At 41.5% G+C, this 20105-nt stretch overlaps 1 long non-coding RNA gene across 2 annotated transcripts in view; it reads right to left on the bottom strand.

Moving 5' to 3' along the window:
* Positions 1-20105, bottom strand: part of LOC143838138 (uncharacterized) — a 202379-nt gene that overhangs the window by 62363 nt on the left and 119911 nt on the right. The window contains exon 3 of one of the 2 annotated variants that reach the window (XR_013231243.1): positions 17386-17533. The exons of the other annotated variant lie outside the window; for it this stretch is intronic. This is a non-coding gene — a long non-coding RNA (uncharacterized LOC143838138). Of the gene's footprint in view, positions 1-17385; positions 17534-20105 lie in introns of those variants that run through there. 2 annotated transcript variants of the gene reach the window in all.

Here is a 20105-nt window from a genome sequence, read left to right as displayed (position 1 = left end):
GACAGGTCACCCTTGTGCATTTCAGTACATCCAGACAGAAAATGACAGATATTTGGGGGGAGGAACTTACTTCAGAGATGCTATTCAGCATTGTCATGCAAGCTGTTGGCCAGAACACTTCATGCTTCTAAAAACAATTCTTCCACTATCCACCTGGCTTTACCAGCCAGGCACTAAAAGTCCAATATCATCATTACAACTCATTTTCCTATGACAGCCATTTATGGGAAATGTAAACGAAAGACGAGTTATATGAAAGCACAGGGTTCAAAGGTATATATGGTACAAGAGCTTTATTGTTGGATATGCTGAAGAACAATCTGTGTCTAAATCTCATTATCACCACCCCTGCTAAATTTGGGGGGGGCAGGGGGTGGAGTTAAAAAGCCTTTTAAAAAATGCACAGAATATCATGGCTAACTTTGTGAGGAAACCATTTTTGCAAGTTTAATTTCAGCTCCTTCAGTCAACAGAAATTCAACAGCTCCTATATGTTTTATATAGGAGGAACTAATATGCCTACATGGGCTGATGTTGTTTCCAGCCAAAATGGCACCACACACATGTGCCAGACGGGATTGATCAGAACTTTAAATCATAAGCATGCAAGCATTTTAATGTGACAAAAATGTGACTGTGAGAGACATGGGGGATGGAGATGACTCTAATGCAAATGGTGCCCTCCAGTTTGGGGAAGCACTTGTTTGAATCTTTCTCAGAATATGCCTGTATTTTTTTTCAAGTCCACTTCTGTCCCATACCTATAAGCCAGCTTGGTGTGGTGGTTAAGAGCCAAGGCCTCTAATCTTGAGAACAGAGTTTGATTCTCCACTCCTCTATATGCATCCAGCTTGGGCTAGTCTCAGTCCTGTTAGACCTGTTCTCATTGAGCAGTTCTGTCAGAGTTCTCTCAGCCCCACCTACTTCACAGGGTATCTGTTGTTTGGAGGGGAAAGCAAAGCAGTTGTAAACCACTCTGAGACTCCTTCGGGTAGTGAAAAGCAAGGTATAAAACCCAATATCCTTCTTTGGCTTGTTCTTTATTACAGTTTTAGTACATCATTTAGTACACCACATCCATACATCATGTCTCTTGACTAAAATTCACCATCACATGTTGCAGAGCTATTGCCGTATGCTGGTCATGCTCCAAAGAGAGCAGTCACTTAACTGCATAGTGATAATGAGCCCCAAAGTACCATGTGAATCTGCCTAGGTTTTCTCCAGTATCTTTGCATACTAAGTAGGTCTTACCTCACAAAGAATACAAAAGTTACAGAAGAAGTTTTAGAATTTTCTGTATAAATAAAGGGCTAACTGTTAGTTAAAACTGGGCCAAGTATGGGATTCCATTTGTACTCAGAGATAAAACTGCTGAAAGGTCTTTAATGTAGCTCTTCCCCTCCTAAGCCAACTGTGAGGAAGAAGGGCCATGAAGGCTGGTCATCAGTCCTCTGCCATTGCTGAGCTAGTGGGCAGAGCAACTTCCCCTTCCCTATGCCGAGACTGGATAAAGGGGCAGGTGTGGCTAGGAGAAGGGCTGGCAAGGAAAGGAGGCTGCTGAGGGCAGGCTTACCTGTAAGTGGTTCACTAAAGGGAAGAGTGGAAATGGCTCTCCACAAATGGACATGCTTTAAGACTGCTTTAGGAAGCAAGGAAATCTGGGTAAGGGTGACTAGCACAAGAAAAAGCTGCTCCCGCCCAGGTGTCAAACCTAGGGATGAAACAGAAGATTCAAATTAAAGGGACAGTACTCCTTAATTGTGTGTTATAAAAGAGAATAAAGGCTTCTGATGGCTTATGATGAAGATGGGCAAAAAGGGGGATAAGCAGATGGCAGCTGCCCCTGCCCCAAGAGTACAAGTCTGACACAAACATTTTTAAAAAATATTGTTTGATAAGATAAATTGATTGGAACACAGATGTATGTTATGGCTTATGAATAAAATTTAGGTTATATTTAATAAATTGGATGAACACGAAGCATTCACGACAGATCTCCAAGTAAGTGGGGGGAAGTCAATATTTTGAAAGCTCTCCAATGGAAACATATTGCCCTGGCAGTGAATTAAAAGGCTTAGTTACTTCAAATGGTGAGCAAGACAGAAACTCCCCTCAGGAGCAAATGCTGCAATATTCCACTTCATTCTGCACAACAGGGCCATGTCAAGATCTAAGGAGGTCACAGACGATGTAATAGAAAAGATCTTATGTTCAGCCTTAGCTAAAAGTGAGAGTAAAATTTGTTTTCATTGGAAAGAGCATAAAGAACTTTTAAAAGCCTACCTGGGGGGGGGAGAAGAAATTGATTTGCAGGAGGGTGAGTCCTGAAAAGCCAGGTTATTTTGGGCCACTAATTTTACACACAGAATTCATGTCAAATATGAACTCAACCACAGTGGTCTCCACAATCCAGGAGGCACTTTTTGCTGCTTTGAAGACTGTTCCATAGCTCAGGTGTTCTCATAATGTAAGAAACCAAATTAAACATATTAGCAAGGCCATCAAAATCCCTCTGACTTAAGTAACTCAACAAAGGAGGACTTATACCACCACATTCAAATCCCCCAAGATACTCTGTCCTGCATTGTTTATGTGAATATTGCATCTGTTGGTTAAACAAAAGGTTAATTGCCATAGATTAGAGTTCAGCTGTGTGAGAAACTGACTCTGCTGGCTTTATCAGGCAAGTCTTAATTGAGGCAGAAGGAAGCAAGCAGCTTATTTATACAGTAGGAGAGATGATGTTTTATGCCCTGTATCTTGCATGGTCGGCCTACACCTTATGAAGTGCAAAGGAAAACAAAAGGGATGCCAAGACAGCTGGAAGCTGCAAATGGTTAGAGTACTCTAGGCCCAGAAAGAGAAGTTGGGAAACTTCTTTTCTTTTTTAAGGGAACAGTAGCAGTTGACTTTCAACCAAGTGCACAGCCTGATGTTAAAGAACAGAGATCAACAGGTAAGCTCAGGGTAGACATTTAAACCAAATCAAACTAGAGCAAAGGGGTCAACAAATGCTGGCTGTGAGCCATTTACATTTTGCAGTTGTCTGCCAAAGACCACTAATTAAAGGAAGATTATATTTAAGAAGCAGTCAAAATCCTGCATGGCTCACCTGACCTTCCATTTAAGTAAGGGGTTGTCCCCCCTTTCCTTTGCTTTTTACCTTGGCAACTGAATCATTTGCTGGCACAATATGACCATATATTCTATAGGTAATGTGTCTTGTCAGACAATGTGGCTATTTTGTCAAAAAAACATGACAGAGAAAATTAAGCAGAGTGTAATGTAAAAGTGAACTTGGATTGTTGATTTGCATTGTTGGTTGACTGTATGGATGTTTACATGGCTTCTCACACTGTCATTCAGTTTTGTACTCCTAGTTCTTTTGCATTGTTGATTTGATCTCCTACACTGTATTGGTACATTTTCTCTCTCTTTCTGTACACTGTAGCTTGCCTTTAATCTCAGTGAAAAATGGACTTGCAAACTTACAGGAGGAGGCTAGAGGTCATCTGGAATTACAATTGATCTCCAAACAGCATAAATCATATATTTGTTATGTATTCAAATTAAACCACTGATCCATTTCTCCTGGAGAAAATGGATACATTGGAGGGTGGCTTACATGCTATTATACCCTAATAAGGCCCCTCCCCTCTCAAAACCCCACCCTCTCAGGTTCTACCCTCAAATCTCCAGGTATTTCTGAATGTGGAATTGGCATGTCTAAAAGGCAGGCTATGAATAAAGGTATCCCCTGTGCAAGCACCGAGTCATGTCTGACCCTTGGGGTGACGCCCTCCAGCGTTTTCATGGCAGACTCAATATGGGGTGGTTTGCCAGTGCCTTCCCCAGTCATTACCGTTTACCCCTCAGCAAGCTGGGTACCCATTTTACCGACCTCGGAAGGATGGAAGGCTGAGTCAACCCTGAGCTGGCTGCTGGGATCGAACTCCCAGCCTCATGGGCAGAGCTTCAGACAGCATTTCTGCTGCCTTACCACTCTGTGCCACAAGAGGCTCAGGCTATGAATAGGTTAAATAAATAAAATGTGAACATTTTCCTTTACTTATGGAACTTTAAGTGAAATTAAAACAATCATAACAATTTTGTTGGCTGAATAAACATCTCTAGTTGTCTGATGTGTGAGTCTGAGAGGACATGTTTGTTCTAGACATATACCCATGCGAATAAGGCCTGAACTACACATTAAAGTTTGTAGCCTAATTTTAATACACATTGTTTTCCAGGTGCCTGGGGGCCCATTTCAAATTCATTCCATGAAGTGGGAAAAGGATTCAGCCTTCTCTCTGCACCGTTTTCCCAACCTGAAATAGTTCCAGGAGCATTATCTACCTCACTGTGGGGTTACAACTGTACTGATGGAGGAGGCTGAAGCCCCTTTCCCAAACACACACTGTGGTCCCAGTATGAAGGAGAGGGGCCATGGATCAGTGGTAGAGCATCAGGTTGGCAAGCAGAAGGTTTCAAGTTCAACCCCTAGCATTTCCAGTGAAAAGGACCAGGTAGTAGGTGATGTGAAAGTAATCCAATTGAGACCCTGGAGAGCTGTTGATGCTAGTCTGAGTAGACTTGTTCTGCTATAAGTTCCTCTGGGATAAATGAGGTATACTTACAGGCAATTGATTCAGACTCTAAAGCAGTAACAGAATTTGATAGAGGTGTTTTAACTTGTTTTAACTATTTTAATTAACATTGTTATTTTTACATTGTTACCTTTAATGATTATGTTTCATTTATCATCATGTTGTTAATCACCCCGAGCCAGTCATAAACATCCAATAGGGGTGTGCGAAACAAAATAAAACAAAAATCCTGATATTTCTGGTGTTTGGGTATACTGAACCTGCAAGGTATATTGGTATTTCCTGATTTTCCAGAATCCCAATGGGATTGAGATTCCAAAATAATAAGGAATGCTGAATTTTTCAGCATTTCATTTCCCTCTGTTTGGCAGGGGGGGGGAATGAAATGGATCGCTGAAATGGCTGTCAGCTATTTAAACTTCAAAATTTGAAGTCAAGGAATGACGAAAACAGCTGAATAATAAACTTTTTAATGAACCCAAATTCTTTGTTTCTTATTCCTTAAACAAACCAATCACAGAGCTCAGCCAGAATGACGTCTGGATTCACTTTCATTTTCCTAAATTTTAGTTTCCATCAATAGCTTCCACCTTGTTAAATATTATACACATGATTTAAAAAATCTTCCCCTTAGGAGTAAATCCCCATAATATCACTTTGGCCATAAGCTCAAGAATAGAATGGAGAATCCTATAGTCTAACCACTTCTAAGACAAGGGTCTTTGTCTGAGAAGTGGTTAGACGTTTGAGCCTGAGACTGTTTTTCAGTCTGGTCCAAAATCACTCTGGGGGAAGTCTATGGGCCATTATGCATGACTTCAATGTTGCAAAAGGCTTCCAAATTGTAAACACTACTAATTTGCAGTTACGCAAGATGTTGCACACAAACTGCCACACTCCTGAAACAGTCCCGCAAAAAGTGATTCATTGTAACGCTTAAAGGGAAATCCTGAAAAGTTGATTCACTCTCTGAAAAGTGCTACACTCTTGCAAACAATCTGCAACAGTAGTGAAAAAGACCTGTGCGTTCCCATTGTTGCAGTTCCAGCCAAGTCCCTCCCCCTGGCTCTCTCCTCCGAAGCGATCGCCATTTTTTTTCTCGGAGCGAGCAAAAAGAAACGAACCGGCAAACCTTCATTCACCCAGCGAGACTTCTTCAGTTACAGTCCCTCCACAGAGCTGCTTTAAAGCTCCCCTAAGTCACCAATCACAGCACAACCCTGTTTGCAAGTTCCGTTTATTTTCAGCCGAAAATCGCACTCGTGCACGGGGGGATTTTTTTTTTCACTCGGGGGAGCGTGATAATGATGAATCGCCAGCTCACACGCCAGCTGCCAGCTAGATGGGTCTCTACATTAGGAGGAATCAAGGAATCAAGGCATATCCGTTGCAACGTGTGTTTTTCTTTTCTTTTTTTAAACCTGTTCTTAAAGGGAAAGGGGCTTTTCGGGAGCATGATAACAGCCGCCCATTGGCTGGTCATTTGATTGACGGCCAGGGGCGGGACAAAGCACAGAAAAAATCGCTTCCTTTCTAGCGATTTTTGGCGAGACCGGAAACCTGTGGGAAACAATTGAAGTGCTACTGGATTCCACTACAAAGGCAGTTATGCGTAACTCGGAGATTGCGTCCCCCTATTAAAAATAGCGTTTCTTCTTTCAGGAACCAATTGGCAACATTGGTCCTTGTGCGGAATGGGCCTATATATACAGAAGAAAACTCCCTTCTCCTATCTGTCACTCCTATTCTAAAAGGAGCTGCTGGCTCAGGTTTACTTGTTCCACCAGTTTGCAGGTGATCCAGTACAATCCTCATACTCTTTAGAAACTTGCAAACATAGAGTTTTTTTTCAAAAGGTTAATGCAACATTGTGCTGCCAGCCTCTCATTATATGGAAAGAACTATGGTTTAAATGTCATGATTATACAGCTATGACAGTCCATTTCCCTCCCTCAGAGGCAAGATTTTCAGTTTTTCCCTCCCTCTATTTTTCTTTTTCTTTCTCTTCTATGACTGAGCTACCCTAGCTATCTGTTTTCTCCTTTCCTGAATAATTATGGTGGCCCCCACTCTGTCACAGTATAATATCTTGATTGTTTGCTCAGTCCAGGAAGCTGAGGGGAGGAATGGGAGCCCCTTTTAACTTATATGAACTTATAAAACTTGAAACACCAGTACTTGCCTTGAGTTTTAAGGTCTCCAGTTTCTAACCACACCAGACCAGGGATATCTCTGCTCTCTTCAAAGCTAACTCCCTGTTTGACCGGGTAGGAAAATTCTCATTAGAAAATCTATCCACTTGTTTTGGTCCAAGTGGGGGTCTCTATCTAGCTACCCACTTGTCCTTGCCAACTTTCTCCTGTCTGTGTTAAACTGTTCTTAGTCAGAGCTGAATTTCAAAAATGTCAATATTCAGCTCTTCCCAGCTAAGGCTAGAATCAGATCCAACTCGGTCAAGGCAGAAATCTGACTGACTCTCTCCTCAGTATGCAGCTCTCTATAGACAGTCTCAGCTCAGCTGATGCTAACCAATCAGATCTCTTGGAACAGCATATCACTCAAGGCTCTCTGGCTCTATGAAGAATTAACTCTTCACAGTCCTTTACCTGTCTTTATAGCAGTTAAGCTTTTAATAGTGCTGCCCATTGGAACTGCATGCCAACAGTGCTATTCTGAGGCTCTCTCACAATACCACCCAAGCTCAACAGCTGTGCAATTTAGTAACACTGGATACAGACTTTTCTTGAGAAAGCAGCTGTTTTCTATTATTAATAGTCATAAATGGGGAAAGTTCTGAAAAGCAACCTGAGTAATATCTTCCCTGACTGAGGATTTATTACTGTTATTTACGCTAGGGATATATTTGGAATGTTGCATTAACTGTAGATTCAAAATATGTTAAATAGTAATTTTCAGAAGTTCATGATTGTTGCAGGTTTCTTACTAGCATTATGGCCGCCCTGTACCACGTGCCGCAGGCTAATATAGGTACAACTCTTGTTTTAGATTTTAAAATGTGCAGTTGTTTTCCAAAAATAAATTATTTTCACTTGTTTACTCAACTGGATCTCACACAGTAGTCCAGCAGCCACACAGGAGAGTCAACAATAGTACCATAGCATTATGCTCTATGAGTCAAAGTGATGTGGATCTGGTACAACTCATATCTCCTCTTATGGAAGTCACAGAATACCCACTGTCTGCTTTGGGCCTTACAAGTGGTCAAGACATTCTGTGTCCTTGCCTGGCAGCTCATCACAATCCCTTCCCCTGGTATCCTTTTAGTAATATGTACAAGTGGGGCTTTGGAGGGGAGGCAGCATGGTAAAGCCTAATCTTATCAGATCTTGGAAGGAAAGCATGGTTGATATTTGGAAAGGATACCACCAAGGAAGGCAGCAGCAAACTCAAAGCAGCTTGCATCACTGTCCTCTCCTCTTTCATATTCTTACAATGACCCTATGAGATAGAATAGGCTGAATACACCTGACCCAGCTAGCTTTCATGGCAGCGTGGAGATTCAAACCTCGGTCTACCAGACTGTAGTCTGACATTCTAACCACTACTCTACATTGGCTCTACCAGGAGGTAGCTGCAGTTCTTACTTGTAAGGAAAAATAGAATCTCCTGGATAAGAATTTTGGGGATAAGGGAAAGACTACAGACTGTAATTAAACATACAGTGTAGCAGGAAGACAGATTACAGATTATATTGCAGAACTAGAAGAAACAGTGAAGCGATCATTCAACCTCTTGCTGTAAAACAAGCAAGAAATGGCTTATGGAATTGTCAGTAAGAAATTCTGGACATTTGGGAGCCCATCAAGACCTTATATTATGCTCCACTACCAGCCAACTGGGTATATTCGGTGTAAAATATCTCAGGGAGAATCTGTGAGTGCATAGCATACACCTAATTTTGAAGATTCTTTATCTCTTCATGTGTAGAAAAGATTATGTGCATTGAGTTGATGCTTGGAGTCACATATTACAATATCTGCACAGGTGTGAGAACATAGTTGGAATGTCTCTCTGGTAGTCGTATGAATCTCTGTAAAATGAACCACAACAGATAACTATCAGGAAAATCATCCTGTTGTTACTTGAATTTTCCTTGGGATAAATTAGCAGTGAACCAAACTGTATTTGAATGATTTGTTTTCTTCAAGTACAGCACATTTATTTCACACCAAGGGATTTCTTGTTTATTTTAGATTAAATAATTTGTTGGTATGTTAAATTGTTTAAGCTAGGTTGGACGTGAACACAAGTTTGTAGTGCTAGCCCATTTTCAGAGCAAGAAATTTAATTTCCATGAACTTGAAAAGAAAGTCTAGCAACTTGCTTAATAAGGATAATTTCTACTGACTCTTGAACTTTTAAGCATATATCATATATAACTTTGTAAAAGCAAAACAGTTCTCAGATATTTGTGATCACAGATGGGACAAATCTTGCACACATTAACCATGAAAACTTTTGTCCTAGCTGTAATTCATTATGACCCCTAACTGATGAGCAAACAGTGGTCCATGACAGCTGCTCTTGTCATCTTAGATGACAATGAGCTTGACTAAATTAATTCTTGTCTTTATTTATTTATTTGTTTGTTTGTTTATTTAGATTTTTATACTGCCCATTCCATACGGCTCCTTGATCTCACAAACTAAAAACTGACACACAAAAGAAGAAACAAACTAACAAACAATATCACATTTTAATCTCAGTGCTGGCATATGTGAGACAGTCTTTTCCCTCTGACTCCAATTCAATATCATCTTTTATCTCAATATAATCTTTTATTTATTTTCTGTTAATTTCTTTCTTGCCTAGCAAACATATACAATGCACTATATCATGGGAAACCTTTTTTTCTCTCCAGACATTCATGGTGTTAAAGGGCAAAGCATACGCAGAGATCTTTATTGGTATAGATAAGCTACTTTTATAACTTGCACACAGCATAGTGTATGAACTACTAGGGAAAAAGTTTGCTTAATAAAGCTATAAAATGAGGTGAATGATATCCACATAAACAAATAGAGTTGGATTTTAACTTCTTTTATAGTGTATGAGCATGCACACAATAGTCTGCAGAGTTAGATCTGAACTTTCTCTAGATCGCAGTTTAGCAATGACTATGGCCATTTAGGCAGGACCAAGGATTTGCACCTGCTCATTAAGAGTCTTGACTCTGTTCTCTGCCCAGCAGACACCCTATCAGATGCCACATCACACAGCACAGTTAGACCCTTCTGCTTCAAGAGTGGTTGTCGATGTGTCACGGGAGTGCCCTACTCTGAAAAAAAAGCCACATGAAGAAAAGAGAAGAGCTGTTTTTTTATACCCCGCTTTTCACTATCTGAAGGAGTCCCCCAGTGGCTTACAAATACCTTTCCCTTTCTCCCCACAACAGACACCCTGCAAGGTAAGTGGAGCTGAGAGAGCAAGAAAAGGGAATCTTCTGTTGCTTTCATCATTTTTTCAGATCTTCGGGGTTATGTTTTCACTATAGTGTTAATTTAACGTGGATAACAGTTTTGATTTTCTATAATTCTTGAATTTCTAATTCTGCAAAAGAATATTCCTAGCAAAGTCACAAAATGGCAGGCTGCAGGATTCCCAGAAGGAAGCCATTGCTTGGGCTTCAGTTCAGAAATAGGTAATTTGGCCTAAATATTATTTGGTGGACTATTTGAACTGCCATTAAAACATGTTGTGGTGGTCTCCTTATGATCCTTTCCTCTGTTTCTTCCATCCCCTCCTCCTGTCACTGTCAAGAGGGAAGATTCCATGGAGCAATGTGCTACATGTTACAACAACAGCAGGAAAAAGGTACCAGGCAAAGGTTGCCTCAAGTAACAAATAATCCAGGCTCTGGTTCAGCCGTGCCCATTGTCTCTCTCCTTGAAATGCATCTGAGAGGAAGAAGGGCAACTGCAATGGCAGCCAGATGAGGATCCAGCTATTCAGTGGGGACGTGCCTTATCCACATCTCAGGCAATAGGCACTCCTCCCTAGAACCTGACTTGGTTCCTGAGATGCTCAGGAGAAATGCAATTCTTTGAATATTTTAAATAAATAAATGACTACTCAGTGTCATGATGTCTGGCTCTCTAACCAGGAGCCCCATAATCTCAAGCAGGGACTTTAAGTGATCAATTTTAGGCTGTGTCTTCAGCCTTTAGAGCTCTTTGGATACATAAAAGAACAGGAGCAGGAAACACTGTCCCCCCTGAACAAGGGGCGGGATTAGAGTTATTATTGCCGCTGCAAGATCTTAAGTTGGGATGTTTTTATTGGGTGTTTCATTGTGTTTTTATTGTTATATGATGTAAACCGCCGTGAGCCCAAATTGTGCACCGCAACAAGAAAGGGGAAGCGGATTCTCGTGCATTTTCTCATCGCGGGGCAACGGGGACAAAAACTCACGCCAACCACTGGAGAGCTAAAGATTGCCACCAATATCATGAGGAAGCAGCTTTAAAACCCACAAACAATTAGAGGCTGGACAGGGACAAATTCCTCATGCAGAAATGGCCCTGGCTTCTACAGTGTATCACTATAAGACAAGACCATTACCCGTGTTCAGCCAAAAAGCCCTCAGTGCTACAGTTTTGCCAGAACTGCTCAGCCTACATTCTCCCTGTTTTCAATTAGCTGTGTGAACTGGCCTTTAGACAGAGAACACATGCAGCCTATCCTATACATGTTTATGTGGATATAAGGTTCAAGTGAATCCAAGGCAAACCATTCAACATCACAGTAATCCAGGTCTATGCCCCAACCACTGCTGCTGAAGAGGATGAAGTTGACCAGTTCTATGAAGCCCTACAACACCTTCTAGAAGCAACGCCATCATGGGGGATTGGAATGCTAAAGTAGGAAGCCAAAAGATAACCAGGATAACAGGCAAGTTTGGCCTTGGAGTACAAAATGAAGCAGGGCACAGGCTGGTAGAATTTTGTCAAGAGAATACAATGGTCTTAGCAAACACTCTTTTCCAACAACCCAAGAGACGACTCTATACATGGACATCACCAGATGGTCAACACAGAAATCAGATTGACTATGTGCTCTGCAGCCAAAGATGGAGAAGTTCTATACAGTCAGTAAAAACAAGACCAGGAGCTGTGGTTCAGATCATCAGCTTCTTGTTGCAAAATTTAGGCTTAAATTGAAGAAAACAGGGAAAAGCACTAGGCCACTCAGGTATGAACTAAATCATGTTCCCAATGAATATACAGTAAAGGTGACAAATAGATTTAAGGAATTAGATCTGATAGACAGAGTGCCTGAAGAACTATGGACGGAGGTTCGCAACATGGTACAAGAGGTAGCAACTAAAACCATCCCAAAGAAAAAGAAATGCAAGAAATCAAAATGGCTGTCTGAGGAAGCTTTACAAATAGCTAAGGAGAGAAGGGAAGTGAAAGGCAAGGGAGAAAGAGAAAGACACACCCAATTGAATGCAGAATTCCAGAGAAAAGCTAGAAGAGATAAGAATGCCTTCTTAAATGAACAGTGCAAACAAATGGAAGAAAACAATAGAATGGGGAGGACCAGAGATCTTTTCAAGAAAATTGGAGATATGAAGAGAACGTTTCATGCAAAGATGGGTATGATAAGGGACCAAAATGGTAGAGACCTCACAGAAGCAGAAGAGATTTAAAAAAGGTGGCAAAATTATACAGAAGAACTATACAAGAGTGAGCTTAACATCCCTGATAATCACAAAAGGGTAGTTACTGACCTGGAGCCAGACATCCTGGAATGTGAAGTCAAATGGGCCTTAGGAAGTCTGAGCAACAATAAAGCTAGTGGTGGTGACAACATTCCAGTTGAACTATTCAAAATCTTAAAAGACATTGCAGTAAAAGTGCTACACTCAATATGCCAGCAAATTTGGAAACCTCAACAATGGCCACAGGATTGGAAAAGGCCAGTTTACATTCCAATCCCAAAGAAGGGCAATGCCAAAGAATGTTCAAACTACCGCACTATTGCACTCATTTCTCATGCTAGCAAAGTTATGCTCAAAATCCTACAAGCTAGACTCCAGCAATATATGGACCGAGAACTTCCAGAAGTACAGGCAGGATTTCGAAAAGGCAGAGGAACTAGAGATCAAATTGCCAACATATGCTGGATCATGGAGAAAGCTAGGGAGTTCCAGAAGAACATCTACTTCTGCTTCATTGACTATGCTAAAGCCTTTGATTGTGTGGAGTACAACAAATTGTGGCAAGTTCTTAAAGAGATGGGAATACCAGAGCATCTTATTTGTCTCTTGAGAAACTTATATGCAGGTCAAGAAGCAACAGTGAGAACTGAACATGGAATCACTGATTGGTTCAAAATTGAGAAAGGAGTTCGACAAGGCTGTATACTGTCGCCTTGCCTATTTAACTTGTATGCGGAGCACATCATGAGAAAGGCGGGATTAGAGGAGTCACAAATTGGGATCAAGATTGCAGGGAGAAATATCAACAACCTCAGATATGCAGATGATACCACTCTAATGGCAGAAAGTGAAGGGGAACTAAAGAGCCTGTTGATGTGGGTGAAGGAGGAGAGTGCAAAAGTTGGCTTGAAACTCAACATCAAGAAAACAAAGATCATGGCATCCGGCCCTCTCAATTCCTGGCAAATAGATGGGGAAGAAATGGAGATAGTGACAGATTTTATTTTCCTGGGCTCCAAGATCACTGCAGATGAGGACTGCAGCAAAGAAATTAAAAGACACTTGCTCCTGGGGAGGAAAGCTATGGCAAATCTAGACAGCATCCTAAAAAGCAGAGACATCACCCTGCAACAAAAGTGCGTTTAGTCAAGGCTATGGTCTTCCCAGTTGCAATGTATGGCTGTGAAAGTTGGACCATAAGGAAGGCTGAGCGTCAAAGAATTGAGGCTTTTGAACTCTGGTGCTGGAGAAGACTCTTGTGAGTCCCTTGGACTGCAAGGCAAACAAACCGGTCAGTCCTAGAGGAGATCAGCCCTGACTGCTCCTTAGAAGGCCAGATCCTGAAGATGAAACTCAAATACTTGAGACTTACCTCATGAGAGTCACCTCATGAGAAGGAAGGACTCCCTGGAGAAGAGCCTAATGCTGGGAGTCATCGAGGGCAAAAGAAGAAGGGGGTGACAGAGAATGAGGTGGCTGGATGGAGTCACTGAAGCAGTAGGTGCAAACTTAAATGGACTACGGGAAATGGTAGAGGACAGGAAGGCCTGGAGGATCATTGTCTATGGGGTCGCGATGGGTCAGACATGACTTCGCACCTAACAACAACAACAACAAAGGTTCAAGCGAGGTGATGCAAAGTCACCATTGCTCCATGTCTCTTCTTCCCTCCCTTGTGATGTCTAACATTGCACACAGTGTGTCACATCACATGTCAGCAGCTGTGTGTCTCTTATCTAGTTTGGCTTTTAAATTGAACCATGTTCAATGTGCCTCACTCCCTAGTGAGTCTGCAGAGGAATACAACCCCGAACTGCTAGTGATTGTTCAAGCTATGCAGTACCGTCTGTCTAAATGATAATCTCTTGTTTCCACATAAAATTACAAAGTATTCTGTTTGGGGGCAGTGGGTGAAAGGACCCTTTCCCTCCTACCTGCCATGTACAGCCTGCCATGCATTTCATGTTTTGGAACCCACAGGCATAAGCTTGCCATACCATATGTCCTTAAAAACACTTTGACTGTATTCCTCTTTAATTATTAAGCTTCTTCAGAGGCCATAAGCCAGTGAGAAAGGGATTAGAGGGGTTACTTTGTGCCTCTGCACCCATGAAAATCCCTCAGCGACTGTAGCAGTGCTCACAGTGTCCTGAAAGCTTTGATGTAATCCCTGCCTCCCGGCTGCCCTGTTGCTGCTGCTGCTGCTGCTGCTGCCTTCTTTCTGTTTAGATACTTGTGAATACCTATCTGTACTCCAACTGCGCTCGTCCAAAGAAACAAGGTCCATGCTACAAATCACAGGCCTCTATCCAAAACTGCAAGCTATAATCCTTCTGGCCAACAAGACAGCCAAGGCTGTAAAAGCAGGGAGCGGATCCCAACCACTGAAGGTGGTAAGGACTGTGCTGTTTGATACTGCGAGGCAGCCACAAATGTGTACATCATTGGAAGTGCCGGTCAATACAACTCCTGTTTACCTAGGTTTATACTGGCACCGGTGAAACAGGCAGTCTCGTTTTTTTTTAAGTGCAATCCTATTTAAACCCATTGCCTTCAATGGACTTAGAAGTCTGTCATTCTAACTAGGTACAGTTAATTGTGGGGGAGGGGCACAGATCCAGGGGCATTTACTCATTCTGTTGCTGTGTAGCTGTATCCCTTCTCTAGGAAAAATTCTGTTCAAAGCCAGGCAGGATTTAAAAACAAAATAAGCAAGCTGGAATATTTATTACATCTATAAAATCATAGCTAGCTTGAGAATCATCACATGGACAATGATGCTTGATGGAAGCTGAAATTCTCCTCCTGCTGCTGAACTATTTCAGCTGGCTTTCTTAGCCTCTTCCCCTGAAGGTAATAATTGGTGATCTTCTGTTACAGCAGTGATGATAGGAAATGGGAGATCTGTGGCTTTCTGAGGTACTTCCCACTTGAAGTTTGTATACTGCTTCGCTTCTCCTGTACACATCTGGGATCAGGTGGTGTGATTTGTAGTTTTTTGGATTATGTCTACCTGTGATACCCAGGATCTGGTGGGACCTGGGAATGCCCTGGAATTATAGCTCTAATTATAGCTCCAGACTAAAGAGATCAGTTCCCCTAGGGAAAATGGCTGATTTGGAGGGTGGACTCCATATCATTATATTCCACTAAAGTCCCTCTGCCCCAAATCCCACCCATTCCTGCTCACCCCCCCCCCTTCCAGGTATTTCCCACCCCTAAGCTGGCAACCCTATCTGAAACCTATGCTGAAGGAAAAAGCAGTGGTAGAAGATATAGGAAGAAGGGGAAAAGGGATTGGGCAAGGGGAAAGTTTAAGTATTTACTCTCTTCCAAGTATCTTCTGCTGAAAACTGGACATTCACAACACTGGCTGGAATAAGAGAAGCACGGTGGTGTTTGAGGACGTGAGATTCGGACAGACCTGTCAAGTTGCTCTCAGTGTTAAAGCCAGGGATTCTCAACCAATGTTTCATGAAACCCTGGGGTTTCTTGATGGCCCTGAAGGGTTTCCAGGATGGGTGGGAGTTAATTGTTTATATTTTTAATAGTTAAACATTTATCAGATGATATGAACATATATGGTCATGTCAACTCACCCGCCCCTAGCAAATAGCCAATGATGGGGCTGGAGAGAGTGGGAGGGGGAGGGACCCTAGGTTGGCAGGTACACAGCCATGCTTCCTAACCATATTCTCCACAATCACACCATTTCTGGGGTTTCTCAAAGCCTGAAAAATGTTTCAGGGGTCTCTCAACAGTAAAAAGGTTGAGAAAGGCTGGGTAAAGCACATGTTTTCCATGCAGAACATCCCTAGTCAATATCTCTATTTAAAGACTCTCATACAGTGCTATGGCGAGCCAGAGGAGCTAATACTTTCAGTGGGCCCATGCTCTGACTCTGTAGCTTCTTATCTTTACTCAGTGACTCTGCATAACAGAATGAACACCAAACTGAGGTTTAGAAAATGAGGCGCTACATCAAAGAAAGATATTCTTCTGAAAACTATGATCTGTCAGCACAGTTGGCACTAAATATAATAATTTTCATTGACACTCACGTGGCACATTGTAAGGTACTCTGCATGCTGTACAGATAAAAATAAACTCATTGACATATTTGTGCTAATAATGTTAGTGATGTAACTGTATGTTAATATATTCATGGAATTAAATTCACTGGACAGTTTTAGCTGAGAAAAGGATCAGAATGATTTCCTCTAGTTAGAATCTGATCAGGGACTGTAAAGTTCCAAAGTGAAGAGGTCCTTCAGAGCAAAGAACATCAAATGTCAACCGCACATCAGAGTAATATCTGAAAAACACAGTATAATAGTTGCCTCTTCAAGGGACATGCTCTGTTGCAACTGTGAGGATGAAGGTCCTGCCTCAAATCATATTTCTGCTTCCCTGCATCAAGGCAGATAAGATACTTGGAGATCAAATAATGGATCTCCTGAACAATTTTTAGTGGATGGCAGCACCAGTGGAGGGCAATTTGTACTAAAGCTGTAGAGAGAGAAAGAGGGTTAACCTTTTATCCTCACACCATTTCCCCAAATTCAAACATCTCTGCTTCTCCCAGGCCTGCTGTTTGATGTACTCAGGAAAACATTTAGGTAGTTTGAAGACAACTTGTAGCTTTCTCCCAGTGCGGCAGAAAAACTACAGCAGGGAAAAGGATTACCATGCCATGGCAAGATCTAAATAGGGAGAGGGAACAGACACTATTTATTAATAAAAGATAGTTCAGGATACCCATTCAGAGATGACTCAGAGTTTCATTGTTTGGCCATGTCACTAGATCTTCATTCATACAATCTTGTATCAAGCAATTTACCTAGGATTATACATAAAACAGTAATGCAAATGGACATTTTTATGGTCTTACAGTTCCCTGCAATTTCAAAGTGACAGCATGCATAGACATTAATTGTGATTTGTCAACAGATAGGTAAATCATTATATATGAAACAAGATAGACATGGGTTTTTTTTAAAAAGTATTTGAGGTATATTAAAATTCAGTAAAGCATCTATGGCAATAATAGAAATACAGTTATAGGGAATAACTTGCATCCACTACCTCACCATCAGTACCAATTTTATTGAGTGCAGAATTCCAAACAGGGACCTCAAAAGCTTTGGGGGACAGGCAGAAGAACACCATATTCTGTCTCGATTTATAGTTGACAGCAGTTATCGATTTCCTAGCCGCTCCTTCTCTTTGTTGGTTAATCCTTACAAATTAGAAATAACATTTCAAGATGTCAAAGAAATGTTAACCTTTTCAAACTTTTAAAATTTTACTGACAGATTTTTATTTTTACAAAAAACCTAGAGATCTAGATAGACCTGGACTCCAACAAATCAAATAATGAGGCAAAATGGAAGGAAGAGTTGCAAATTAAAATTTCAGTTTCACAACGCACTTATGTATGCCAAATTTGCATAGATAGTTATCATACATAATTACAGAAATAATACTTTTATGATATCTTTGGTCCTCTATCTGTTATATTTTATCCTAGCTGAAGGCAGGTTTTGAGACTTTATGCTGCTATTTCTGTCTACCAACCACTCCTCCAATCTGTTAACAATCACTATGCTCTCATTGGTGAGTGACAAGAAGGTGCCAGGGATACTATGGGAATGACTGTGGCAAAACAGCAGTGTCACTGTGATGTATAACAGAACAAGACTGCATTGCTCAACTAGTAACACTGGTTATAGTTAAAGTATAAGATATACTAGTGCTATTCAGGTGAATGGCTGCGTTAGGCTAAAGCAGCAGGACAAAGTTTGAGTCCACTGGCACCTTTAAGACTAACAAATATTTATTGTCAGTTTTGTAAAATATTTTATTACTTTACGGTAAAAAAAAGAGTAAAACTTAGATAGTCAATTTTCTTAAGCTAGTTTTTTTCTGTCCTGTGCTTTGGACATACACTGAGTGTTGTCTTCTGTTTCAGTTTCCATTCATATCCTTCCCATTGATAAAAGTCAATGGATCGGAGACCTTTTTGTCAGCAGCTATTGTGCAGAATAATCAGAAGCCATAATATAGATAGTATGTATGGAGGTAGATAAATGTTTCCTGTATTGCAATTGCAATAATTAACTAAGCTATGTGAGATACAGCTCAGTAAACATGAACTCAAGTTGACCTTACAGGACGTATTTATCTGACTGATAGTACAGTCTTAAGTGTGCCCTTCTAAGTCCATTTAAATCAATGAGCCTAGAAGGATTGCACTGGAAGTCTCTTTGGGCTTTGTTTTTTGTTATTTAATTTTAAACAATTGAAAAGATTTTCAGCCTCATAAAACCTTGGGTAACTCTGGTTGTTTAAAGCAGGGGCAGTCAACCTGTGATCCTCCAGATGTCCATGGACTACGATTCCCATGAGCCCCTGCCAGCAAACTGTGGTAGAGGCTCATGGGAATTGTAGTCCATGGACATCTGGAGGACCACAGGTTGACTACCCCTGGTTTAAAGCAGTGGTCCCCAACCACCGGGCCGCAGCTCCCTCTCCCCCCCCACTCTGCAGAGAGAAACTTTCCAGGCCACAAGCAAATCGGCCGTAAAAGCGGCTGATTAGCTTGCGGCCCAGCAAGCTTCTTTCTGCGGGAAGGGGGGGGTAGAGGGAAGCGCGGCCACCGGTGCAAATGCGCATGTGCGGCAGGTCTGCACATGCACATTTGCACCATGTGCAGCCGCAAATGCACATGCATGGCAGTTTAATGCATGTGTGTATGCACGAAAGTGCCGCACATGTGTGTCTGTGGCCGCAAAATTGCCGCACAAGCACGTTTGCAGCCGCAAATGGCACAAATGCATGCGCAGACCTGCCACACATGCACGCATGCGTGGCACCCAGATTGCCCTCCCCCCCCCCACCGGTCCACAGCCTGAAAAAGGTTGCGGACCACTGGTTTAAAGAAGTTATTTAATTTGACGCTAATCTGTTTGAGTTTGGTTATGGTTCAGTGAAGAGGCCAAATTTGGATCCCAAATTTATGGTGGTCCAAACCTTATTTGGGGGTTCAGAACTTTTAAACTCTCCTCAATGCTTTTGTTTGGAATAAGTCACAAATGAGAAACAAATAAGGAACTTGGAATCAACTTCAGCCTCTTGGTTCAACGATAGCCCCAAAAATGGAAGAAGGAAAGGATGGAGACATTGGTCCCACTATGTCAAAAATAGGGATTAATACTTTCAATACAGACAGCTGTGTGTGAATGCTTCCAAGAATGAAAGAGAGGTCAAACAGGCTCAGAAAAGTGCTATTTTGTATAGAAAGATCATATAGAAAGATACAAAACAAGTATTGAGGCACTGGGATACCAAGGTGGAAAATAAAATATCCAAAACAGATTTCTGTAGAGTCTTCTGTTATTTCCTTGGCACCATTCCAAACTAATTTGAGCCTTCCTTCCTTCCTTCCTTCCTTCCTTCCTTCCTTCCTTCCTTCCTTCCTTCCTTCCTTCCTTCCTTCCTTCCTTCCTTCCTTCCTAGCTGCTGTGTGAACAATACATCAGGATCATAGATTGATGGGCAGCTGCATGCTTACATGTGGAATGTACTAAGATGGGCACAAGACTATCTGTGCACAAGTAGGTCTGACTCTATAGGGCATGAACTAAAGCAAATGAGTATACATGGTTTGGGTCTCAAATATAGATAGGACTCTCCAATATAGCTGATTATGGCAACATAAATGAGTGGACTGAGGGTAACCCTTGCAATGTTTATTGCTCAGGAAATCCAAACCTATGCATATTTTTATGTATTTCAGTGGGTTTAGGCAG

Source organism: Paroedura picta, chromosome 5 (assembly GCF_049243985.1).
Source record: "Paroedura picta isolate Pp20150507F chromosome 5, Ppicta_v3.0, whole genome shotgun sequence".
Classification (NCBI taxonomy): Eukaryota; Metazoa; Chordata; class Lepidosauria; order Squamata; family Gekkonidae; genus Paroedura; species Paroedura picta.
The sequence above is the reverse complement of the archived record's forward strand: the minus strand, read 5'-3'. Positions and strand labels throughout refer to the sequence as shown.